At 36.7% G+C, this 26,052-nt stretch overlaps 1 protein-coding gene across 6 annotated transcripts in view; it reads left to right on the top strand.

The window, feature by feature from the left end:
• The window catches only part of NCOA1 (nuclear receptor coactivator 1), a 183,977-nt gene that overhangs the window by 28,083 nt on the left and 129,842 nt on the right, over positions 1 to 26,052 (top strand). The window contains exon 2 of one of the 6 annotated variants that reach the window (XM_044261975.1): positions 13,070 to 13,255. The exons of the other annotated variants lie outside the window; for them this stretch is intronic. The gene's annotated coding sequence lies outside the window, so the exon portion shown is untranslated. The remainder of the gene's footprint in view (positions 1 to 13,069; positions 13,256 to 26,052) is intronic. 6 annotated transcript variants of the gene reach the window in all.

The following is a 26,052-nucleotide window of genomic DNA, read 5'->3' as shown; positions in this document are numbered from 1 at the left end:
CCATCTTTTATTTTTTGACATCATGTTGAGCACTGTCATGAATTCCAGTAGTGATTCACCCTATTCTCTTTGAATTTTATAAGGGTGATATTCATAGTTTATGCAGATAACAATGTTTTTGGAGTCTTTTCCTTTCCAGAATGAATATATTTTGTTTTCTTTTTCTTGACTTATTGCATTAGCTAAGTCTTATAATACTGTGTTGAATAGTACATGTGATTTCCCTCATTATCTTGTTCTTAACATCCATGATAATACATCTATTATTTTATTCCTAAGTATAATGTTTACATTTGGTTTCTAATAGGTTTTAACAAAGAGGGGGATTGTTTTGTTGTTATCGTAACTAACTTTAACAAAGCTAGGGAAGTTTTTCTTTTGTTCTGAACTTGCTAAGGATTTTTATTTTAGGATTTTGAATTTTATCAATGGGAAAAAGAACATAAATTATCTCTAGAGGGGTTTTCACTATTTTGTAGATGACCCCACGGTGAGACAGGAAAGCTGAACATATAGTGGTTGCTAAGAAACTGAAATTAAGGAGCGCTTTTGGCAGTCTTAACATGGGTGGAGAGACTTGGAGATCAGGGTTACCAAGACATCTGTAACTTGAGTGACCAAGACCATGAAGAGAATATAAGCATAGGGAAGTGAGCGCAAAAGTCTGACCCATGTTGCCTCTAGAAATTGTTGCAGATTAGTAAGCACAAGCTAACAGGCAGAAACATTGAGCAGAAAGCAGCTGCTAAGAGGTTGAGAAGCTAAGCAGAATTTTCAGCAGTCAAATGGTACTGTAGAGATAGAGGAGTCCTGGTAAATGCCCTCGGCTTTCAGATGAGATCTGTGAATAACTATATCCTAGCAATAAGGGGGGACTAGAGGAAATAGACAAGGTCTTAATGTGCTTGAAAACTAGCTTCAAGTTAGCTGATTGGATTGGCTCCTGTTGCCAATCAGAAACTAAAGAAAATCTTCTCTTGAGAAAGAGGAGCATTCACAGCCTCTACAGTTTTTATTACACAATATCTGACATTCAATCCCTAGATTCCAGGCGTGCCAAGAGTCATGAACAAGAGAGAAACAGATATAGAAACACAGATGATCAGGTGTGGACTTCAGTGAAAAATGTTGTGCCACTTCCTTTATCTCTTCTTTGTTTCAGATGAGAAATCTATCATTTGAACTGTCTTTTCCTTTAAAACAGCATTTTTAGGTAAAGCATCATTTTTTTCTCTCTCACAGTTTTCATTACATTCTCTTTGTCTTTAGTTTTCAGAAGTTTAACTATGATGTGTCTTGTTTGTGTTTGCTTTGGGCTTATCCTATTCAGAATTCACTTAGCTTCTTAAATTCCTAAATTTATGTGTTTGGCCAAGCTTAGAAGTTATCAGCTTTTACTTTTCAAGAGTACTTTTCAGCCCTGCCCTCTTTCTTCTTTTTGGGAGTCTGATGACATGAAAGATAAATCTTTTGTTATATTCCACAGGTCCCCAAGGTTCTGTTAATTTGTTTTCATTATATTCTCCCTGTTGTTAAGATTGGGTAGGTTTTTTTGTTTTGTTTTGTTTTTTTCTTTTTTTCTGTCTTCCAGTTCAGTGATTCTTCCCTCTGTCCTTTCCATTCTGTCATATTCATCCTGGAATCTTTTATATCAATTACTGTATTTACTGTACTGAAATTTTCATTAGGTTCTTCCTTATATTTTTCTTTCCTTGGTGAGACTTTCTATTTTTTTCATTGTTTGTTTTAGGCATATGTGTAACTTGAGACATTTTTGTGATGGCTGCTGAAAACCCTTTTCAGTTATCTTAACATCTCCGTCATCATGGTATTGACATCTGTGGGTCATCTTTTTGTATTCATTTTGAGATATTCCTGGTTCTTGGTATATGAATGATGTTAATTTGATACCTGGACATTTTGAGTATTATGTTCTGAGACTCTGGATTTTATCTAAACAGTCTGGTTTAGATGGCTTCTTCTGGCATGGCTCCAGCATGAGGAGTGGCGTGCTTTGCTGCGACATTACTGCCTGCTGCAGATAGAAGCCCAGGTAGCTCATTCTGCCTCCTTTAACTCTCAGTTTGTTAGGAAATTCGTCATTACTGGTGGTCAGGGATGGGAGTTTTGGCTTCCCCTGACTTTTCCCTGGTTAGGTGGGTCAGCCATGCCTCAGTACTGCCTTCAACATGGCCTCCATGGGGAGGGCTAGTTTCTGCTAGGCCTCTTTTGATACAAGCCTATTGTAGGGAGGGAGAGGGGCACCTTGTTATTTCCAGGTGAATGTCCAAGTTCTTCATGTGGTCTTGGCTGACACCAAGCCTCCCAGCTGGCTTTTTGTGACATGACTATGGTTGATAGCATGGGGTTCCCTCTTACAGCTTGGCAAGGGTGGAAGTCTAGGGTCTCCACTTGACCTTTGTTGGTCGTGGGGTGGGTCCACAGCTTTTAAAAATTTTTTTGTGATGTTTGTCTGGGTATAACAGCTTTTGTCTAGACTGTCCCTTTTCTGATCTTTTGCTAAGGAGAACAGGATTTTGTTTTATTTATTTGTTTTGAGGAGTCTGCTTCCATTGGTATTTTCAGTTTGTCAGCTTCTTTAACTCCTAGATGAGATATTTAAGGCACAAAAGAAAACCTGTAGAACTTACTCCAATGTCATTTTCTTTGGACCCTGAGGTCTGTACCAGGTCTGCCTTCTCTCTCTCTACCTTTAGAGTGTTTTTTGTTTGTTACATATGATGTACGGGACTTTTATTTTTGTGAGAGGAATAGGGGAAAAAATGCATCTATTCTACTTCCCCAGAAGTGGAAATCTTCAAGTACTTTTAATTCTTAATTGTTTAGTTTTCATTATAGTTAAAATTCCCTTTTAGTCTGTTTGCCATATGCTTGAGTGGGTAGAATTTTATCACTGTGGCTTACATTTAGGGCTTTAAAATTTTTTTTAATAAAAGTGGTTCATCATCTAGAAATGGAAGTTTTAGAATTAATCTCTTAGTCTTAGTTATTTTGGAGAGTAATTTTTTATATCCCATTTTATTAAAAATATACATAAAATCTCTAGTATTTGTTTGCTTCAGGAGAAATGTCTCTGTATGGTTTATGTATTAATTATGCATCTCTCAATAAGTTAATTAAGATATGCATAATTATCTTATTACATTTAAAATATATTAATTTACTGGCCCATTTTCTAAAGTAGCTTGCATTACTTTCATGTGATTGATCCACATAGATATAACTGACTGTCATGTTTTCCTAACTTCAGATTCTTTTTACAGCTACATCAGAATGAATTACCACACTAAGATATAAGGGCACCAGTTTGGCTCAGTCAATTAAACATCTTACACTTGGTTTTCGGCTAAGGTCATGATCTCTGGGTCACGAGAATGATCCCTGTGTTGGGCTCCGTACTGAGCACAAAGTTTGCTTGAGCGTCTCTTCCCTCCTTTTGCCCCCTCTACTCCCCGACACTCTCTCTCAAAATGAATGAATGAATAAATAAATAAAATCTAAAAAATATGCTAAGAAATCACTAAATACTACTCCGAGGGCTTTAGAGATAAATAAAGTTAAGTTTAATACCATCTTAAATACAGCCTGGATTTTTATAGTGAATTCTTGATTTTAGGCCTAAAATGTGTCAGGTATCAAGCTGGACACTGGGAAGAATATCTTCACTTTGATTTTGATCTTTGCTTGTAGTGGTTTTCAGTTTTCTTTTGGAGCAGGAACCCACTGGAGGGTCTGCTTAAAGCTGTATGCAGTCCCTTTTCACAAACATTTACACAGGTTCAATCAGGGTGTTTTAAGGATCTTCTAAAATCCCCAAATCACAGATTTGGCCTCAGCCCTCTGCTCTGTAGTTTTGAAGATATTTTTACATGCTGTGATACTTTTTAAAATATCACAACAACAACTTTGAGCATTAGTGGTTTGTGTTCATATTTTATGATGAAGAAACTGCCGCTCAAAGTAGTGTGTGCCTTCCCTCGTATCACACAGCTGTCAAATGTTCGTCTAGAATTGAAGACACTCCTAACTTGTAGTAATTTGAGAGAGCATCAACATTTTCTAAGGTTCTTGCTCCTTAATGTCAAGTTACTGCCTGATAAGATCCTGTCACCTTTTCCTCACTGTCCACAAACGAGTATGCCTGTCGCCACGTTATCACATTGGGTCATCTCCTACCGCTAGTGTTTGGTGAATTGATAGATGCACAATGATATTTGTTTCTTTGTATTTAGGGTCCTCTATCCACTTATCTCTCAGAGTCTTACAGATTTTTAGATCATTGTGTGTAAGTTTTTAATATGTTAAGAATATTTGTCATATTTTTTGCAAATACTTTTACCTTTTTATTTGCCTTTAATTTCCTGCTTTCTTTTTATGGATAGAAGTTTTGAAATAAGCATTCAGATTTCCTCTAATAAGGATTTGAAGGATTTTAATTAGAATTGGATCAAGTTAAGGCTATACTGGAGAAAAATTGGTATCGCTGTATTTTATCTTTATGGTCAGTCGGTTATATCATTGTTCAGTCCCTCCAGCCTTCGCTATAATTCATGCTGCTTCTATATGTACAGACCTTAGGGGAATCAGGAGTCTTCTCTGTCCCTGTACTTTTGGGGACTTTCCTTATATTCTTTGGCTCCCAGGAGTTTTTTCCTGGCCTTCTCACTAGAAAGCTGAGGTTTCCTTCTTTTGAGTCTTAGTGCTTCCCCTATATTGTTACACAGTTGTACCCCCTTGGGGCCCTCCTGGGTTGAAGTAGTAAGGGAAAAAGAGAAATACATCATGAGGATTTCCCCCATACTCTTCATTGTATCCTGGCTCCTTTTTCTCATTCCTTAGGACAGATGGACAGGTTTTCTCTTAGTCTTTTAAGTGTCCTGTCTCTGATTTATAGCTTTGTGACTTGGGCTGGCTTCAGGGCAGAGAGAGAGGGAATAAAAAAAAAATAAAGGAACTGGGAACTACCCCCAACCCAACATACAAACACTTACCAGCTCACAGATGCCCCTTTTACTCTAGCTAGAAAGGGGGTTTCCCTTGGAGTTTTTGCTGTGTGTGCCTGTGGCATAATTCTGGGACTTTGCCCATCCTCATGTCAAAGTGGTAGATGAAGGCTTTTTAAAAAAGAGTAAACTCACCACCATATCGATTGTTTGTTTAAGTTTTGACTTCCCTCCTCAGTGCTCCTGCCATTGTTTGCTGTTTAGAGTCTTGAGGTGGTTGGTTTTAGTTTGTCTCTGGAGCTTTTAGTTGTATTCAGTGGGAGATTCTGCTGTAGTGGGTGGGCTTACTCTTTCTTGGCCTTCACTGAAAGTTAAGCTATTTCATCTTGAAAATAATTTTTGTTTTTGTTTTCTAAAAATTCTTTCTTATTCTTTGATTACTGCATTTTATGAACAGATTTTTCTTGTTTTATGAGTATATTCACTTCTTGAATCTCTCTAAAGAGAGCAGTCAAAATTAAGGACATTTTACTTCTCTTTGTTACCTTTCTTTCTTTGGGTCAGTGTGCCCTTGCTTTTCAACTTAGTGCCTCTCTTAGTTTTTATTAAATAGCTGCTAAGTCTTAGCTATTCTTCTTTACAGTATTTTCAAATGAAGGTATGAATCAGTGGTTATCAACCTGAATATATATCATAGTCCCTTGGGGACTCAGTTTAAATACAAATTCCTGGCCTCAAAAACTCTGATTCAGTAAGTCTGGGATGGGGTACCTAAACCTTTACGTGATTCTGATGCTGTTAACATCTTGGTAATTGGTGTAATTCTAAAAAGTCAGTATTTTCCTTTACAAAGCATTATCTTCTTCACTGAATATCATCACTGACCGCAGGACTCTGCAGGTTGGCTTTCTATTGCTCTGGCGGATAGGAGGTGGAGTTCCTTTTTTCTTTATCAGGCACTTGCAGAGACAAGGCTAACAAGCTGGGACCTCTCCCTGTCTCAGTTTCAGGTATAGGGAAAGAATTTATATGCAGATTAATTCTGAGTTGTAGTTCCCCACCCCCAATAGAGATTGTCCATAGCCTATTACCTCCATCTCAAAGTTCACACTATTAGTCCTCTGACAAAGACTTTAGACTTTAGACCAGCATTACTACTTACCATCAGAGTTGTACTGGTCATCTCTGGTGGTTTTTCACTCAGCTATTCTGTGGTCTGCTTACACTTGCAGGCTCTCCTGACATGAGGTATTTAAGACAGGGAAGAGGTAGATAAATGGGCTCAGGCTGCCATCTTGAACTAGAACGCCACTGTTAGTTTTAAAGTGATGTTGGTGTGTAATGTGCCAAGACGTATTTTGAATTCTCACATAAATAAACATCATAAAATCTGTAGCAGGATTGCTACTTCCTCATACTCAGGAGTGCAAAGAAAAATGTAGCTTCTTTATAACTCATCTTTTTCATTTTGATGGACGTTGGTCACTGGGTAAGTAGAGGAAGAGTAACAGTCTTACTTCAGTCTGGTAAACTCAGTCTTATCCCGTAATTTAAATTAATCTCTTTGGATATTTCAGTTTGGATTCGAGTCATTCAGATATCATCTCTTATCTCATACCTTCCTGCAGTGGAATCTAGACTTGCAGGTTGTATGTCTATGGCTTGTGTGACCTTGTAGTGGTAGAAGGGTGTCAAGGACCTGTGGTCCATGTGTTGTCTCCCCTGGTTACTCTCGTGTCCTCTTCAGTGTCAGTGGTTGTGCTACTCCCTGTAATTAGGACTTCTGTGGTGCTACCAGACCTGTCCTTGGGTGTACTTCAGAGGTCTGGCTGAAGTTTACAACTGATGTTACTTGAGGTCTGTTCTCTTGGTTCTCAGGATGCATTGGCCACCTTCCCAGGTATCACAGATAACCTGAGGTTGGCTTGGGCTTGCGTTGGCCCCCTAGCCAGGTGGTCTCTTTTCCAGGTCTCTGCTGTGGAGTTACATTGCTCCTAATCACAGTGACCTCTTCTGGTAAACTCACTGTCCAACATCTTTAATTACCTTTCCTGTACTACTTCAGAGCCCTCCGGAATTTCCCAGTGCCTTCCATGATGCATAGAAAAGGGAGACTCCAGAACCGATCTCATACCCTTCCTCAATCTGATCATGCTTCTCTGCATATTTTTTGATGGTAATCTCCAGCTTGTACAGGGTGTGTATAGAGGGGAGGTGAGACTTCAGTGGTATATGTGGTGGAGGGATGCTCCCGGAAGGCAGACACTTGGCACAGTCTCAACAGGAAGGAGAGCAGAAGCCATTCTGACTCCCCGATTTCTTTATTACATCAAACATTTTTTTCCTTTTGCAGCCTCTGCCCGCAGAGAGCAGTGGAAATATTGGTCTACTCACTTTTCCTGTCTCTGTCTCAATTTTTTATGCTACAATCCTCTGGCCAGAATAAGGAATTTGAGGCTTTAATTCACACTTTCTTTAGGTTTGATCCTCCTTCTACCCTAGGTAACTAACAAGCCTTACCTTGTAGCCATCATGAGCAGAAGGAATATCTGCTCTATAATGAAGATAAAACTATAACCTGAGTCTTTCAGGTTTGGTTAGAAGATACTAGTGTCAATTTTTTTTTTTCCTTTGGGAAAACTGGAATTTCAAGGCTTTTATTGTAAAATCCTTTTTAAAATTTTGGTGAATATTAACTATTTCTTTCTTTTCATATTCCTAAATTTCTCCAACCACATGGATGCTATTATAGAACAGTAGGGAAGTCAGCAGAAGGAAATGCAAATGGGAAAAGTATTTTAATAACTGTTTTTATAATCGTTAGTATATATCTGCCCTCATTACTCTTCTTTAAAAATTTCTTTATTTTTTCTTACACATTTATCCTCTTACCCTTTTAATTATAGTATAGATTCTTATGATGATGTTTCTGAAAAATATTTTTGTTTTTATTTGATTTGTATTAAACCTGTAATTTGTAGATCATTTTGTGTCTTCATAATAATTTTCCCAAACAGGAAAATAGTCTGTGTCTCTATTTATTTTCTATCTTATTTAAATATTTATCAGTAAGGTTTTATGAAATTTTGGAATGTGGCTTTAAAATATAGGTCTCATATTCTTTTTTCTATGGTTCCTTTTCTTTTTTGTTGTTGTATGTGTTTGTATGTGTTTCAAAGAACAGAATCCAGCTTGCAGTTCAGTTCCTTCTGCCTTATGGCCCTATCCTATGTGTTTCCATAGTACTTTGTTTATTGGTCTTTTCTCGAATTCCTCATATTTATGTTTACTCGAGTGTGGTCAGCTCAAGGGCAAGGACTCAGGTACTGTTTGTCTTGATTTGCCTTAGTGACTGATATATTCCTGCTCATAATAGGTGGGGGGGAATCAGCAAACTCCTTTCCTGGTTTATTTTCCTCCATAGTACTTTCCATATACTTTAAAAAATATATATATTTATTTTATTTTAGAGATGGGGGAGGGGCAGAGAGAGAGAGTTCCAAGTAGATTCCACTCTGAGCATGGAGCCTGATGGGGACTCAGTCAGTCCCACCACCCTGTGATCATGACCAGAACCAAAGCCCAGAGTAGGACACCCAACCGTCTGTGCCACCCTGGCGCCCCCTTACCATATCCTAATGTACTATATTGTTAACTTCTTTGTTTTATGTGTTGTCTCTCTCCCCCCTGCTAAGTTCTAAATGCCACAAAGATAGATTTTTAACTGTTTTATTTACTACTGTATTTCTAATACCTAGAAGAGTACCTGGCGCAAAGCTGACCAGTGATTGTAGAATGATTAATTAATAAGTTGTTCAGATTTAGTTAATTGCCTAAATTATTCCATATGCTCTACCAAATATGATAGGTATAAACTGGCATGGAAAAAAAATTAGTAATGTAGTCATAAAGGATAGAGTTTAAAAGCTAGGAATATCTTAATATCATCTCAGTTAATTGTTGAGATGGAACAAGAATTTAGAATTCTTGAGTAAAACTTAATAACTAGCAGTGGCGTCTGGATATGTGGTAGGAAGACTTGTTGCTGTAGTTAAGGAAAAGCATAGTTTCTGGAACCAGATGTAGGCATGTTACCTGATCTTTTGTACATCAGGGTCCTCCTCTGCGAACTAGGAATAATTGTACCTTTCTTAAGGATTGTTCTGGGACCCATATGAGACAAAGCACATTAACTCTTAACATACTGCCTGGCATTTAGTGGAGGCTCAATAAAGGTACCTTCCATTACTACTATTTGGAATATTTTTCATCTGCAGCTTGTGGATGTGAAAGGTTTTTTTTGTTTGTTTTTTTAAGATTTTATGTATTTTTTTCATGAGAGACTGGGAGAGAGAGAGACAGAGGGAGAAGCAGGCTCCCCAAGAAGCAGAGAGAGCCCTGATGTGGGACTCAATCCCAGGACCCCAGGATCATGACCTGGGCTGAAGGCAGATGCCTAACCGAGTGAGCCACCAGGTGTCCCTGGATGTGAAAGATCTTTAGCTGGTGTTGAGGCTTTAATCTCTGTAGTGTGCCAGGCTCCCAGGTTCTCTGGATTAAGGTGTATCTTCTTCCTTCGACCCAGAGAACACTCTTCTCTGGCAGCTTTTACCTGTTTAGTACCTCCTTATCTTTCAGGTCTCTTATATCTTGCATTTTTAAACTTCGATTTTGAGAATTTTAAGCATATACCAAAGTAGAGAGAATGAGGAATCCCTGTGCGTCCATTACCCAGTATCAATAGCTGTCAACGTTCAGTATGTTTATATATCAAAGAAGCTGTTCTTGATACCCTAGTAAAAATGCTTTAGATTTTTTTCCTTCATAGCACGGTTAACACAACTTTTCATCGTGTATCTAATGTTTCACTTCTCCATTAGACTGTAGACCCCACAAAGGCATGAGTTGTATCTATTTTCTTTATTGTGATGTACCCAGTATTTTTTACAGTGCCTGAAACATGGGTGGGATTGTATATGAATGAATTCTTAAATAACTGAGAAAGTTGCTAAGGGATTTGAAAAGAGGAACATTTGATGGAAGCCTTTTGACTAGCAAAGATTGAGAAGCATTACTTGGGCAGTTTATATGAAAACCATAGGTAGCTTCTTAGGCTCAGATTCATATACTTCTAAGCAACCTTGCCCTCTTCTTTTTTTCCCAAGTAAGCTTCTGCTGCAAAGCAAATTCAAGAATATCAGTTGAGTTTATACAGTATTATCCATTGTAAATGATGAAGTTGGCTTTTGGGGATCACCCTTGGATAAGGTAAAATGACCCATTGAGGTTCTAGACCTGTAAGGCTGAGGGATCAAATACCTTAGCAGCTCTGTGGAGAGGTGATAGTCTTGGAGCCCTTGCCCAGCCATCAGCCTATCTGTCTCTCGTTATTATAGCTTCATTTGATGAAAATCAAGAAAACTGTTTTTCTCTTCAAATTGCTATCCCCTCCTACTTTTTTTGGTGCTGTTTTGAAGTAGTAACCATGGTTACTAGTAGAGGCTCTTTAGAGCTTTAAAAACCTCAGTTTCACAGCTGGAGGCAGAATGATCTAGATAAAAGCATAAGAATAAAGCTTACTGTGGTTCCTCCACCCGCCCCCCCCCCTTTAGAACTGAGTTCTTTCATTTGGGAGCACTTTGCATAAAGTGAAATGTTCTTTGTTCTCACTAGAGTAGACAACATTTTTATTTAAAATAACAGTAGCCCCTGGCTCCTTCTTAGAGTCAGGAAAGAGAGGTAATCCTACCACTCTCCTGTCTTCCACCAGAATCTACCCTCTCTCTATCCTCTTCTTTCTGTTCTCTTTTTCTTTACCACCTTCCCTGGCCCAATAGTGAGTAATTAGTAATACTGAGATTAAGGCTCAGATGGAAAAGATTGTGAAGTTGCAGGTTTAGGTTAATGGGGTGAAAAGGGAATGAAGGAGCGCTAAAACCTTGATACAATGGTACCAGGAGCATGTTTGCCAGGATCTAGAAGAATCAAGGACCAGCTTTTATCCAAGGTCCAGCATAAATGATTTCTAGAAGGATGGCTAGGCAGCAAATACTATCTTGAGGGATGACACTGTTGAGAAGGGAGAGGAAATCTCTATTTATTAAGCATCTAATAAGTATTTAATACCTGCATAGGTAGTTGCTACTCTATCATGCTCTAATACTAAGCTGAAGGGATTCTTTTAAAATTTTAAAATAACTCTGGGGTGCCTGGGTGGCTCAGTGGGTTAAGCTGCTGCCTTCGGCTCAGGTCATGATCTCAGGGTCCTGGGATCGAGTCCCGCACTGGGCTCTCTGCTCAGCAGGGAGCCTGCTTCCCTCTCTCTCTCTCTCTCTCTCTCTCTGCCTGCCTCTCTGTCTACTTGTGATTTCTCTCTGTCAAATAAATAAGTAAAATCTTTAAAAAAAAATTTATAAAATGACTCCTAGTTGTTTTCTTTGTAGGGATTTTCTATTCTGAAACTATGTCACCTTCACTTACAGCTGGTTTATACCATCTGGTTTCTTGATGTGATCTAGACCAGATGTTGGCAAACTACAGCCAGTGAGCTAAATCTGGCCTGCAGCCTGTTTTTTGTAAATAAAGTTTTATTAGAACACAGCCACCATACTCATTAGTTTGTATAGTCAGTGGCTGCATTTCTACTCTGAAGGCAAGTTGAGTAGTTGCTAGAAAGACCATATAGCCTGCAAAACCTAAAATATTTACTAACTGGCTCTTCACAGAACAGTTTACCAACCCCTATCTAGGTATCCATTCATCTTGGACCAGATGTGGGAATGGTCATAATGGGAGGAAAGCACACTATTAGGTTATACTATTTGTGGATATTAGGATAGTGGCAGCATGAAAAGAGGTTTTGGGGGATTTGCATGAATGTGACTTTCTGGGCCCTTTTTAATCATTAGCCCCAGCCTAAACTTTGAAAAGAAACCTTAAGTGTGAATATTGTGGCCCTTTTCTTTTTTAATATACTTCTTTGCCATTTTTTTATTCCTACATATATACCTATGATCATAGTCTTGTATGGACTTATTCTAATTTTGTTATTCATTTGTATACTCACATAAATGTAGATTTACATAAGTATCTTAATTGGAAGTGGCCTTGAAGATCATCTGCTCTAACATACTTGTTTTACACATGGCAGAAACTGAGTTTCTGAGAAGTTGTCCTGTATACCAGATGTCACAAAAGCAGGTTAGTGGCAAATCTGAGGGGTAAAACCCTGATGTTTTGACTAATTCCTGCTGTCATGCATTCACACATGAAGCCTCCTCTGTAAGACCTTGCCCAGTGTATCTTTAAGGAGGGCTTAGAAAACTAAAGCTGAAGAGGAGAGAAACATTAATTCTAGATTCTTATTTAATTCTGCTGCTGATTGATATCTTTGCAAATTTTTAGTAAGTATATCATTCTTTGATAGAAGTAAAAATCTAGAATGTAAATTAGGCTTATAAGGATGATTACAGACTAAGTTCTAGATATTTGCTTCATTTCCAGGTAAATGTGCAATTATTCAAGTAGACACAGCCACTATTTACAGTTCTCGGGTAATTTAATTTATAAGTGGAACATTGGAGAATCCACAATCTGTGTTCTAAGTAGGTTACATAAATGTGTTTAAATATTTTTCACTTGTGAACTGAATAAACTATATTTTGTAATTTGTAATAAAAAGACTTTATGGGGCGCCAGGGTGGCTCAGTTGGTAAAGTGACCGCCTTCGGCTCAGGTCATGATTTCAGGGTCCTGGGATTGAGCCCCACATTAGGCTCCCTGCTTGTCTCCTTCTCCCTCTCCCTCTCTGTCTGCTGCTCCTCCTACTTGTGCTATCTCCATCAAATAAATAAAAATTTTTTAAAAAGACTTAATTTATGATTTTATGACTTGATGAAAAGATCCCTTAAGAAGATATGCTTTATCTAAAAAGACAAAAGAAATATACCAGAAATTATAGCCATTTTATTTTTATATTCCTGATAGGGATATTCCCATCACAATTGGGGCAGAGTCATTATTTTCCTTAAAAAGCTTCTCCCTTTATTGCATCAGAAAATAATCATAGAATTTCTTCTTGCTGGTTCTCTGGGGACCCATTTTAGATGAGAAGAATCCTAAGAGAAGCTCACACAAAAGGTCTACGTTGGAAACCGTACTAAAAGAGCAGATATTCGCATGCTTTTGCCTTATTCTGAGGATGATTTTAAAAAAACCTCGACACCATTATTTGCCTATGTTTAATGAATCTCTGCAGAGTTGTGTAATTGCTCCTTTTTTTCCTGTATGTGGTAAGTCAGGCCCCTCTACTTCCTTTCCTTTTACATTGAAAAGTGTTTTAAAATTTTTCCTTAACTTTCGTTTCTTTTGTAGTATAATGAACAAATTGATAAAGCTCAATAAATTTAACAAAAAAATTTTTTTTAAGATTTTATGTATTTATTTGACAGAGAGAGAGATCACAAGTAGGCAGAGAGGCAGGCAGAGAGAGGGGAAAGCAGGCTCCCTGCTAAGCAGGAGCTCAATGCTGGGCTCCATCCCAGGACCCTGAGATCATGACCTGAGCTAAAGGCGGGGGCTTAACCCACTGAGCCACCCAGGTGCCCCAAATTTAACCAATCTTAACTATAAATTAGTTATGTTCAACTTTTACAGTATACGATTGCTATGTAATCTTTCAGAAATTAAAGCCATTTTAACAAGTCAATATTTTATATTTAGTTTTATATTTTTATTGAAGGCCTATGTCCAAATGGGTGTCTACAGAAAGAGAATCAAATGGAACATATGTTTGTTTAAGTTTGGAATCCTAAATCAATGCTGTAATAAATTACACCTGGGTCATTGGAATTGAGACTGATATATAATCATAATGGTTTGGATATCACTTATCTGGAATTCTGATTTGCGAACATAGTTTAATGTTCTAAGCTAGTAGCTGGGAGTTCTTTGAAACCATGTTTCGCCTTGATAGTTACAAAAATAATTGATTACTCTTACTGTTGTTTGAAATTTAAAATTTAATTTGTTAATAAAAAAGAACCAGGTGCAAAGTGCTGCTTTGTTTTCAAACTTATTAACCTGTCTCCAGTTTATTGAATTCTATTTAAATTTATAAAACATAAGTGTCTAACATGAGTTCCATGAACCCCTTCAGAGGATCATTAAACTCTACTGATATTTTATTAAAAAATTTTTTTCCATGTGGGAATTGTTTTGTGATGATTAGTGTCTGTAGCATTTTGTAGTCTCAAAGCTGTCCATCAACTAAACAAGGTTAAAAACCACTTTTATAGGACTTCTGAAGCATTGTACTCTCCAAAGGAATTTTGAAGGTAATTTTGCTTTGCGTCCTAGAATTACTTAATCATAGAATTTTGGAGTGACCAACTTAAAGCCCCCAGAAGTTACCCAAGGATTAGCAGGGAAGCCAGTGGGGCTCTTGTGGTATCCTGATTGATAACTGAGGGCCTTTTCAGCCTTCCAGCCTCAGCACAGAGGATGTGGAGCTTCAAATTGATAGCAAGCTATTTGTATTTGAATAGAAAGCTTTTGTGGGCCCAGTAGAAATCTTGAATAATTTGCTCCAGTAGTTTCATGAAGTATTAGTGTGATGCTAGTTTATGTAGTTTCTTAGAGGATGGATATATGGAGGTCCCTGTAGTCCCAAAGGAGAATCTTCACAAAAATCTTCACAAAAAAATTGTACCTTTGGCAGTGTCCATGTTGAATAGAATTTAGGCACATTACATTCATTCTGTTAGCAAATATTTATTGTGTGCCTACTATGTGGATGTAGGTTTCACCAGCTGATAAAGAGTAATTGTGGAAAATTAATGAGATTGTGTTAATTTAATAATATCTATCAGCAGTTTAATGTTGAAAAATGTTTTTCTTTTTTTTCTTTTAAGATTAATTTATTTTAAGAGAGAGAGAGAGAGAGCATGAGCGGGAGGGGTAGAGGGAAGGGAGAGAGAATCTCAAGCAGGCTCTGTGCTTACCCCACAGCCCTATGTGGGGCTCAGTCTCAGGACCCTGAGCTGAAACCAAGAGTCAGACTCTTAATTTACTATGCCACCCAGGCACCCTGGAAGATGTTTTTCTTTCCAGTCACAAACCCAGAGAAGAAAATGTCATATAATAATACTGATAGGGGTTTTTGTATGATAGTCTTTAGTATGCCAGTTGACAGAGTTATGAAATATTACAAATTCTCAGACTACTGGGAATTAAAGAAATTGCCTTATTTAAATAAGGACCAAAGCTAAAAATCCAAGATTTTCATTTTATTTATCACTCTTCACTATCTGATTGAGATTTAACTATTGTTCTTAAGTTAATGATTTTTTATTGTTTAAATTTGTGGTCACATTTCTCACTGTGAACATAGAACCTGAATTTTTATATTATTTGGTAATATTAGTAGCATAGTTGCAAGTAGCTAAAGCTATAGCAAATTAATTTGAAGTAATCTTTTAAAAATTTATTTTAATTTTTTTTATTTTAAAAAATATTTTATTTATTTATTTGATAGAGAGAGAGAGGGAGCATGAGCGGGGGGAGAAACAAGGAGAGAGGGAGAAGCAGACTCGCTGCTGAGCAGGGAGCTCAATGTGGGATTTGATCCCAGGACCATAGGATCATGACCTGAGCTGAAGGCAGACACTTAACAGACTGAGCCACCCAGTTGCCCAATTTGAAGTATTCTTTTTTTTTTTAATTTGAAGTATTCTTAAATGAACATAGAGTCAAATGAATTTAAGATTACACATGATTGTAATCACTTTTCATATATGCTTAAGATGCTTTCAAAGTAAGGACTTTATGATTTAATATCTAATTACATTTCAAAGAATTAAAGACTAATCCCATTTTACAATATTCATTTTACACGGTATGCTCGAGATATATGAACTGTGAGATTTTGTGCATATCTTTACAGTGCCAGTTAATCAGTTTGGCTTTTAAAACTGGATCAAGATTCTTCAACATTCTGACTCCTATTTTAAGATTCCTTACTCAGTTCAGCTTATTAAAAAAACAAAACAAAACTCCAATGAAATACTAACAATGTAGTATTTCTGTTGTGTTTGTTTTCACAAAACGAATTCTATATCTATATTTCTATGTATCTGTATATCATTCTATATCTTTTAAAATGTATTTATTTTTAAATTTAAACATGTAAGGTATGTAATTGGTTTTCAAGGGTGAATATATGATGAAGTATTTTGATTACAGGCAGTAAGATTCAATTGATGCAGGAACCTCAGTTGTGTCCTGCCCCTCCCTCCTTTCCGTGCTCCCATGATTAGTATCCTGAGCTTATAACCTTATATTTATTACATTCTAATTTATTGCATTTTTATTGTATTGTATCTTTCCTCAACTAAACTCCCCCTATTCCCAAGTCCTTGAGGACAAGGCTCTAGATCAACTTTGAATCTTCAGAATGTAGCACACAGCAGATACTCATATATTTCTTAAATGAATGAACTGATTGAGGGACATGAGGGACTTATCTTTGAGTTTTCTATACTCACCAAACAAGATTTTAAACTCTGAGGTACTCTATAATGGTTTTCCAGAGCCTATATATCTCCAGAGAGATTGATTGATTGATTGATTGATTGATTTTAATTGGTGTACATAATTGTAGGGGCTGGCAAATCTGAAATCTGCAGAACAGGCTGGCAGGCTGTACACCCAGGAAAATGTTGATGATGCAGCTCAAGTGAAGATGTCTACAGGCAGAATTACCTCTTCCTTGGGGAACTTCAGTCTTTTTTTCCTCTTAAGGTCTTCAACTGATTGGATGAAGCCCACCTATATTATGGAGAATAGTCTGCTTTATTCAGAATCTCCTGACTTAAATGTTAATTTATCTTCAACCAAATCCAGAGTCAGAATGTCTACAAGGGAAAAAGGAAGAACTATTGCAAAAAGTGAAAGAAGTTTAAGAAACATATATCCCAATGCTGAGGACTTCATTTGGATTCTGATTAGATCAAACCAGTTGTAAAAAAATGGATTTTGTTAGGCAAACAGAAAAAATTTAAAATGGAGTAGGTATTAGATGATAGGAAGGAGTTGTAATTGTATTGGATATAATAATTGGTATTGTTCCATTTTAAGAATGAGAAAAAAAGAGAACTCTGTATAGACTGAAGTTTTTATGGGTCAAACAAATAGAATATCTGGGATGGCTTTAAAATACTCTTTCTCTCCATGCCTATAGTAGGTGGAACAAGATCAGCAGAACATTAATAATTGCTAAAGTTGGGTAATGGTTATAAAGGGATTTATTGTATTATTTCTGTGAATAAAAGTTTCTATAAAATTTTTTTTAAATGAGTAAAAGTATAATAAAAACAAGGCTTGTCACATAGTTAAAGAAAGGAAGTTAGGCACCTGGGTGGCCCAGTTGGTTAAGCGACTGCCTTCAGCTCAGGTCATGATGCCGGAATCCCAGGATCCAGTCCCGCATCAGGCTCCCAGCTCCACGGGGAGTCTGCGTCTCTCTCTGACTTTCTCCTCACTCATGCTCTGTCTCATTGTTTCTCTCTCAAACAAATAAATAAAATCTTAAAAAAAAAAAAAGGAATTAATTCATCTTAAAAAAAAATAGCCTTCATATAAGCATCTGGATTGGTGTTTGACCATGTATCTGGGTACTGTGGCTTCACCAAGTTGACAAGTAAAAGTAACCGTCATAGGTACCGAGTAAGTGATTAATTTCAGTGGGAAAAAGATTCCTAAGGGGCACCTGGGTGGCTCAGTCGATTAAGTGACTGCCTTCAGCTCAGGTCACAATCCCAGAGTCCTGTGATGGAGTCCCATATCGGGGCTCTGGGGCTCCCTGCTCAGCAAGGAGTCTGCTTCCCCCTCTGCCCTTCCCCTCACTCTCTCACACTCTTTTACTCTCTCTCCCTCAAATAAATAAATAAATAAAAATCTAAAAAAGAAGGGAAAAGATTCTTCAGCATTTTCATAAAGAAATCAGCTATGGAAAAATTGAAATTTGTATAAAGAATACTAGTAAGTTAAAAAAGAAACATGCATGAGTAGCTATGGCCAAGACTGTATTTATATATTAGAATCTTATTTTTGTTTTGCTTTATTTTTTTTATTAACATATAATGTATTATTTGCTTCAGGGGTACAGGTCTGTGAATCATCAGTCTTACACACTTCACAGCACTCACCAGAGCACAGACCCTCCCTAACGTGCGTAACCCGCTACATTATCCCTCCCTCCACCTCTCACCACGCCAGCAACCCTCAGTTTGTTTCCTGAGATTAAAAGTCTCTTATGGTTTTGTCTCCCTCCTCATCCCTTCTTGTTTCATATCAGAATCTTATTGAAGTGCAACATAGGAAACAATTGAAGCATATGAACAAATAGTACATACTGTATAAGTTAGGAAATTTTCAGGGATCAGTGATCAGAATGGGATAGATTTAAGAAAATATTTTTCAAAAATATGCATTTTGATCTGATTTTGCAGAATGTGTACATGCTATGTATACATATGTGGAGTTGGGGAATAATCTCAGTAAGTACAATACCAAAGGCCTTTGAGAGTCTCTGGGAGGGAAAGGCGGGGGAAAAACTGAAAGAGGGCCTTGAGTATACGTTTTACATCTGTTAAGCTAGACAACTAAAACAACACCAAACTTCTTGAAAGTTAATTAGGAGGGAAGTGATTAATTAAAACATTCCTTGCAGATACTGTCCTGCATGTATAGTGGACTAGAGTGGTTTCTGAGCCCCCAACCACAGGAGATGAGAGCGTGGACAGAGATTTATAAATAGAAAGATAATCCAAGTCTCATAGAGGTTCTGTAGAACTTTGTGATTTCATTTTGCAAAGACGAGAGAGGATGGATATACTAAGTTTGCCTAAACTGGCAGTCTGACACTTTAAGAGTGATGTTAATTTTGATAGCGATGTGGCAATCGAGAGAGTGGGCAGGTAGAATACGGTGCATGATGTACTTGCATGACTTAGTAGTTACTCCATGAGGTAAAACATATTGTAGTGTATTCTATTTTTCCCAGCATTCCACTCTGAGGCATAGAATGCTTCTTTTAAGGAATTAAAAAAAAAAAGGTTTATTTATGTATTTGAGAGAGTGAGAGAGAGCACAAAAGTACAGTGGGGAGAGACAGAGGGAGAGGACATCTCAAGCAAACTCTGTGCTGAGTGCCCAGCACAGAGCCCGGAGCCCACACGAGCCTCCGTCCCACCACCCTGAGATCATGACCTGAGCCAAAACCAAGAGACCAGTGCTTACCAAACTGTGCCACCCAGGCGCCCCTTAAGGAATTTTATCCTACTTGGTGAGGTCAGCAGACTTTGGTTACAAAATTTATAGTATAGAATCTAATATTTGAAGATATCAAACTACTGATAAGTCATCTCTGTCAATTGTGTAGTTAGTATCTGCTGTGACGAAGACAAAAAAACTGTAGAAGTTCAAAATGGGAGGGTATTTACCACTATTTTCTGGGAAGAATTTATGAAGGATGTCAGATTTAAGCTCTCATAAAATAGCATTTGGAGCATCTTACATAGTGGAGCTAATGGGACAAGTGGAAAGCCTCACAAGTGGGAGGCTTAGCTATGACTGAAATATACTACATGTTTTAAAAGAAAGCTCTGTTAATTTGGATTATCTTTTAATTTATACAGAGCCCTTCTGCCTGCTTATTGTGTCTGGTGAGTCATTTTTATAGGCCTCATCCTTAGCCCTGCTGTTTACATGGAGCCCTGGCGACCTGAAACTGTAGCCTCAGCCAGTTATTTTTACCTTTTTCTCTCACTCCCCTTCTCTTTAGCCTGTCAGTCTCAAAAAATCATGAGTGTATTGGTCACTTCTTGAAAGTAACCCGAGATTATCTGTTATTTCCCACCTGTTGTTCTTTACTTTGTCATCACACTGTGTGTGCTTTTGTTTTCATTACTTTGCTTTGCCCATAGTCCTAACAGTGGGGATATTCCTTGGTCCGGTCACATAGACCTACCATTGTCATTGTGCTTTGGCCTGCCTCCTCTTGCTTTCTTTCCAGATAGGAGCTTTTTTCAATGGTAGTATTTCTTTCTGTGCCTGCTTCTCAGGCCCAACTCTGATTTGTTTTCCAAACCTTTTTACCTCTTACTGTTTTAGTCCCATGGTAAATCTCTTCTTTGGATTACATTTATAGCAGTTTTTATGATATGCACAGAATTTGAATTACTGAAATAAAACTGCATTTATTTTCTGTACCCTAGTTAATATTCTTTGCCTCAGTTTTTATCAAGTCGACTGATTTCTTTCCAAGTAGTCTATATCTTCAAGGTTTCAGTACATATTATCATCTTGCAATAAAAAATAGTTGGTATTGTTGAGGCTTGTCACTTATAAGTTTAAAATATTAATGCAGTTTACATGAAAAACTTTCTACAATTCTAGTAGCTTCAATATTATTTTTAAAATAATACTGTAGGGTGCCTGGGTGGCTCAGTGGGTTAAAGCCTCTGCCTTCAGCTCAGGTCATGATCCCAGGGTCCTGGGATCGAGCCCCACATCCGGCTATCTGCTCAGCAGGGAGCCTGCTTCCTCCTCTCTCTGACTGCCTCTCTGCCTACTTGTAATCTCTGTCTGTCAAATAAAATCTTTAAAAAATAAATAAATAAAAATAATACTGTATACTTATAATCAGTGAAACTACATTTTTAACAGTCCTGGGGGAAAAAGGATTTAAGAGCTCCTGAGCATTTAATCCCACTCCTTTCTATGACAGTTTTATTAATTGGGATTCCTCTGGAGATTGTTCTTTGGAAAACAGCCCCACCTTCTTCCCACCTTTTCCCAAGAGGTTAGAATACAAGTATTCCTTTCCTCGCATGTACTTTAAACTTAGTTAGAATTATTATGTCTCCTCCCCTCCACCTTCATTGTTCGTTTTTACTACTTCTGTAGTTTCACAAAAATACTCACTCTAATTAAAATTCAGGAAGGCCACTGAGACTTCAATGTAGCTTTCATTTGTTATATTAGGTATAATTTGCTAAATGGTCGCATGATTGGGGAAGACTACCAACAAGTAATTGGATAAACTATTTTTTTCATAAATGTTAAATTCTTTTAAACGTTTATGTAATAACTGGTATTTTTCTTAAATATTTTTCTTTAGGTAATCATATATTTGTGTTAATAAATAAGAACATAAGTAGAGCTATTTAAAATATTTATATTGTTAGTTGCCATAAAATACTATTCTATAATCTCCTTAATCTATTGAATAAAAAATTGTTGTCCTCCATCAAAAAGTATATTAGTGTGATCCAAGCAGTAGTATGTATACCCAACCTAAGAGATGAAATTTTACCAGTACAATGGAAACTCCCTTTGTATGTTTGTCTCAACTCATCCCGCTTCCTACCTCCCCACAAGTGTAAATACTATACTACATTTTGTGATTTTTAAAAAAAATTTAAAAGATTTTATTTATTTTAGAGTAGGGAAGGGGGAGAGTGCCAGTATGAGTGGGGAGAGAGGCAGAGGGAGAGAATCTTCAAGCTGACTCCCCACCGAGTATGCAGCCTGAGCCAGGGCTTGACCTTACTGAGCTCAGCAGTGTTCAACCCACTGGGCCAGCCACATGCCCTTTTAATTTTTATTCTTTTTAATTTTTAAAAAAATTTAAAAAGGGTTTTATTTACTAGAGTGAGTGAGAGCGAGAGAGAGAGAGAGAGAGAGAGAGAGAAAGAGAGCATAGTCGGGGGGAGGAGCAGAGGAAGAGGGAGAAACAGACTCGCCACTGAGCAGGGAGCCTGACGCCAGCTAGATCCTGGGACTCTGGGATCATGACCTGAGCTGAAGGCAGACGCTTAACGGACTGAGCCACACAGACACTCCTGCCACCTCTTTTAATTTTTTGAAAATAAGTCTTGCTGCATATATATCTATGCTAAACAGAATAGTATTGATTTATTTATTTCTGAACTTTATAATAAATGGCATATTTTGTGTTTCTTTTTAAGATCTTCTTGTAAGTCTCTAAGATTCATTTACATTGCTCTCTACATTTTTCTCATGGCTAGTTGTAAATACGCAATATTATTTTATTGTTGATTGATACACTCGTTCTTGTTTTTTCTATTATTATTATGTGGTATTATGAACAATACCACAATGAGTATTCTCATACACATCTTGTGGTATACATGTGTAAACGCACCTGTACCTAGGAATAGAATTGCTGGACCATATGGTATATGCATTTTCAGTTTCAGATAATGCTAAATTATTTTCCAGTTCAATTTGTGGCACAGAGTGGCTAGATGTACACTAAAAATTTCCTGTTCTTCCTGGGCACAGATTAGGTTGTCCTTTCCATCTTTTTTTGCATTAGGAATGTCTACTTAGATGAGATCTATTATGTAGAATATGAGTAGGAGTAATGTATGCCTCTTATAGGCTTGGCCCACAGAAATCTGCCATGTGTGATCATCCAGTTTCTTTTTTTCCATCATTTGGCCAAGTTGTGTTTCTCCCATACCAATTCTTGTATTTTTCCCTCCCCCCGTTAGGTACACTGTGCCAGTTATACCTGTATAGATAAAATAGAGGTGGTGGTCAGTGACTGTCTCTGTCTTATTTCTGTTTTCAAAGTCAATACTCCAAATAACTCACAATTATCTACAATATCTTCTATGTTCTCTTGATACCCTTTATTAAGTAAGGATATTCTCTTTAAGATTTTTCAAAAAATGTTACCAGGAATGTTGAATTTCATTAAATGTTTTACCAGTTACTATGGAAATGATCATTTGAGTTTTCTCCCTTGATCTATTAATTTTGTGAATAGTATTTATATCTTTGTAATGTTAAATCACACTTGTATCCCTAGCATAAACTCATATGGACAAATCTTTTTCATCAGTACATTCAGTTTGCTAATACCAGTATCTTTCAGTAAGAACATTTTTTTAGATTCTTAGTTTGGATAGTAAGGGATGCTCTGTAAAGTGCCTATTTCAGAAATTCCCAAACTTCCCCAGTTCATGGTGCCCTTAGAAAGACCAAACAAAAGAAATACCTAAAAGCTGTATTTATTAAGCATTTGGGTTCAAACAACTTCATATTTATGTCCTAACAGCTTAGTAGCTGTTTGAAAAAAGTACATAGATAAATTCAAAGAAAAAGCTATATTTTCATTTTATTTTTAAATAACTGCAATTATAGTCGGCCTTGAACAATGCAGGGATTAGGAGCACTGATCCTCTGCACAATCAAAAAGCCTCCAAACTTAACTACTTAATAGCCTACTCTTGACTGGAAGCCTTACTGATAATATAAACAGTCAATTGATACATAGTTTGTATTTTTACAATGAAGTAAGCCAGAGAAAAAGAAATGCTTTTAAAATTATAAGGAAAAGAATATAGAATATTGTACAGCACAGTTCAAACCCATGCTGTTGGAGTCAACTGTACTTACTAGTGGGATGTGTGTGCTTGAAATTATTGCATAACTTCTCAAACTTTGGAATGAGATTGGGCACTGCCACGCTCATTTCCTGTTCCATGTTGATTTTCACATGGCGATTGCTTTTTTATTGCAGCAACTACCATAAATTCAGATTCACAAAGAGGTCATCAAAAGGAATGCAGTGTGATTTAATGTTGAAACTATGAAAGAAAGCATGTGATATTTGACAGATGTTGTATATTGCTGTTTCCTTCAAATTGAAAACATCCCTTGATTCCACTGGTGGGTTCACTGTGGCACCTCAGGGTGACTTGGACCATAGTTTGGAAGCTACAGAACTAGGTACGTCCTGAGTTTTGGAGAAAGGATAGTGAATGACAATGTGGACATTAAAGAATACTGCATTTTCCCCCATTTGATACACCTTATAAAGTATTGAGGTGATTGGAATAACAAAGGATATCAGCCCCACCTTTAATAAAATGTGCTTTATAAATTCATTTTTTGTGATGAGGCCTTGATTGTGAGGGATACCTGTATTTTATTTAGAGTTTCACACCTGTGTTTAAGAGTAAGATTGACATATTTCCTTTACTAATACTGTTTGGTTTTAGTATTAAAGTTATACTGGCCTCATAGGATAAATTGGGGAATATTTCCATTTCTGGGAAAGTTTTTGGTAAAATTCAACTGCCTTGTGAGAAGATTTTTTTAAAAATTGTTACAATTGGGTTTTCTTTTTTTTCATTTGCTTGTCTATATTTTCTATAATGCCATGTAATATACCTTTAAGAACAAGCAGTCTTATATCAAGACACAAAAGAAAATCTGTATATGGAGTTAATTCTTAGTTTGATCACTCAGTTCAAATCCTGTACTGTTAAAGCTAATTGACTCATGATTTGGGAGAAGATTTTTTAAACTATTGATTTAGTTTTCTTGAGACCAGTAGGATTATTAAGTCTTTCTGTATCTTCCTGGTTAGTTAGCTTTTTTTTTTTTTAAAGCAAGGGAAACTTTTTTTTTTAATAATTTTAGATTTATAGAAAAGTTACAAAAATAGTATATTAAGTTCTAGTATGCCCTTCATCAACCCCACCCCATTCTTGACATCTTCCATTACCATGATACATATGTTAAAACTAGGACAGCGGTGTTGACTAATTAAACTTCAGACTTTATTTGGATTTGAATAGTTTTTATTTTATTTTATTATTTTTTTTATTGATATCCTCTTTCTGTCTGGGGCCAACCCAGAGTATCCCTTTGTTTTTGGTGGTCATGTCTCTCCAATCTCCTAAGTCTATGACACTTTCTTAGTTTTTCCTTATTTTTTTGACCTTGACTCTTGAGGTGTGCTAACAACCAGCTATATCTCCCTATCTGGGTTTATCTCGTGTTTTTCTCATGGTCACACTGAGGTTTTGAGAAGAATACCACCAAAGGGAAGTGCCGTTCTCATCACATCATTTTAGGGGGTAGATGATATCCACCACGTCACTGATGATGGTGAATTAACCTTCCTCACATGGCTGAGGTAGTGTTGGCAGGTTTTCCCATCATGAAGTTATTGCTCTTCTCTTTCCCCACTTAATTCTTTGGTAACGAGTTCCTAAGCCACTAAGTCTAGAGATTAAGCACCATCTCTTAGAAGGAGGGGTAGCGCCATATATTTTTTGGAATTCTTCTCTTTACTTATTTGTTCCATCTTATGTTTATATTAATGTGCCCTAGGTTAGTTTTAATGGGTTTTGTTTTAAGAAATTACCTATTTCATTTAAGTTTTCAAATCTGTTCATGGAAATGTTTTCATAATATCCTATTTGTTTAATCTTTGGTTTATTTATAGTTAGGTTCTCCTTCATTTTTAATAATTAACTTGTATCTTTTTTTTCTTGACCTCATCAAGGGTATTTTGTTATTGATTTCAAAGAACCAGCTTTTGGTTTTATCATTCTCTTTATTGTGTTTGTTTTCCATTTCATTGATTTATGCTTTTATATTTCTTGCTCTTTATTTTTTTTAAGGTGAGGTTATTTTTTGAAATAACTTTATAGTTAGACATTTAGCCCATTAGTTTTCAACCATTCTTCTTTCCCAATATTAAAATAAAACTTTCAACCATTTCTTCTTTCCTAATATTTATGGGAATACATTCTCCTCTGAATGTTGCTTTTGCTGCATTTTATAGTTTTGAAATGTAACATTTTCATTATTGTTTCGTTCTTAGTTTTACAGTTTTTTCTCTTAAGAAATAATTGTTTTCTGTTATTGTTTCTTGAATTATGAGTTATTTAGAGGTGGAGTTTTAAATTTCCAATTGCTTGGCAGTTTTGTGTTTAGTTTCTTTCTGACTTTTTTTTCATTGTGTTGTGATCAGAGAATATAGTCCTGGTGGTAGTGATTATTCTGTTCTCTCCTGCATGTTTCTTAACCTCTCTTTCATACTTTCCTTTCTAGTGACCGTGTAGGCTACTGTAAATTTGTCATAGCTGGAAATTTTTACGACAAATTTTTAAATTTTTACTGATATAAATACTTGTAAATACTTGTGTGTTTTGTGATTTTCTTCTTGAATTCTGAACTCCTTTTCTTTGGAATCCTGTGT

Source organism: Neovison vison, chromosome 8 (genome assembly GCF_020171115.1).
Source record: "Neovison vison isolate M4711 chromosome 8, ASM_NN_V1, whole genome shotgun sequence".
Classification (NCBI taxonomy): domain Eukaryota; kingdom Metazoa; phylum Chordata; class Mammalia; order Carnivora; family Mustelidae; genus Neogale; species Neogale vison.
The sequence above is the reverse complement of the archived record's forward strand: the minus strand, read 5'-3'. Positions and strand labels throughout refer to the sequence as shown.